At 39.1% G+C, this 1,425-nt stretch overlaps 1 non-coding gene across 1 annotated transcript; it reads right to left on the reverse strand.

The window, feature by feature from the left end:
* Positions 1–478: 478 nt before the first annotated feature.
* LOC112209333 (U8 small nucleolar RNA) lies at positions 479–613 on the reverse strand. The gene has a single exon (XR_002944074.1). It is a non-coding gene; the product is annotated as a U8 small nucleolar RNA (small nucleolar RNA).
* Between the last annotated feature and the right edge of the window lie 812 nt (positions 614–1,425).

Here is a 1,425-nt window from a genome sequence, read left to right on the forward strand (position 1 = left end):
TCCATTGACAGCCATGACTGTTCCAGTGGTGTGAAGCTTAACTATGTCCTGGGAGCTAGATATTTTTCAGCTCAGTGAGACAGAGCAATCATCCATGGTTTCACACAACCAGTACTTGGTAGGGTGAAGCTTATCACCCAGATCTGCCTGACTCTGTCACCAAGCCCTTTGCCTGAAGGTAGCAGTCACCTTTAGTGGCATAACAAGGTCTTTATCTGCGGAATAGACTGTATCAATCATTTCAGCATCATTGCTGGTCAGTGATACAGAAACAAACTCAATTCAGCTTGGATTCTCCCTGAATCCTGAAAATGTCTCTGAGTTCTGAAATGGTTTTGACGGAAGCTAGAGGTCAATGGTAATTATCAGGACAATGAATTGATACTTCTCAGACTTCTCGTCTACCTTCCTACCTACAACTCAAAGGGAAATATTCTTCTTTTTTTTTCTTTTTTAAAAATAGAGATTATCAGGAAGAATCAGAAAGGCTCAATCGGGGTGCTGCAAGGCCTGATTACACAGAGTTACTAATCATGTTTCATTCTTCTCCAATCATCATGTTCTGATCTGCCCTCCAAAAGGAGAAACAGGTAAGGATGATCCCACCTTATGATGAAATAACATTCTGTACAGAAATGTGATGTCAACACATTCAGTACTTAATTGTGAGGTTAGTAATGTAAGAATAACCATGTAGGGGCAGGGAAAGTCAGAGATGCTAGAACCAGGATCTCGAATCATAGATTTCAGATTCTTGCAAATGGGAACGGCTAATGTGTTCGCTATTGGGTATCAAATAATGTATTCCCATACTGTACCTCTCCAAGTAATACCCTCATCCCATTGTAGTACTTTTTCATTCTTGTAAGTTAAAAAAGTTAATTTAGCTTTTTCTCAAATTGGGAGGGGTTGGCCAGAGAAGAGAAAAATTTCTATGTGCAAAAGGAAGCAATTTTAAATGCTTTTTGGTTTGTTCACCTTCACGATGCCTTGTATCCTCCTCAACCAAGGTCTCATATTACTTCAGGAACAAGGTGAAGTTTAAGTTAATGTTGATTATATTTATGGCTTTCCTGAGGGGGAAAGAGAGACAGAAGTTGCTTATCCAAGAGCATCACATGAAAGGAATATTGAGCCAAGAATAAAATGCTCAGATCCAGAGACTTCACCTTCCTTGTGCTTACCCAATACCTTAATTATGCAGAACAAATTCATTGCATGTCATCTCCCCTTTAGCTTTGATGCCCATTTTCCTTACAGATATTTACATGAAAATAGCATCATTGTTTATTAAGAATTTGTTTTTATTCTTCTTTCTGAGGGCAACACTCCCTTTAAAAATAGTGACTTTTGTCACCAAGCCCTGAGGGATAGACCCACATCGTCCTGATTGTAACAATGCTGATTAGTTGACAGGGAAACATG

Source organism: Pan troglodytes, chromosome 4 (genome assembly GCF_028858775.2).
Source record: "Pan troglodytes isolate AG18354 chromosome 4, NHGRI_mPanTro3-v2.0_pri, whole genome shotgun sequence".
Lineage (NCBI taxonomy): Eukaryota > Metazoa > Chordata > Mammalia > Primates > Hominidae > Pan > Pan troglodytes.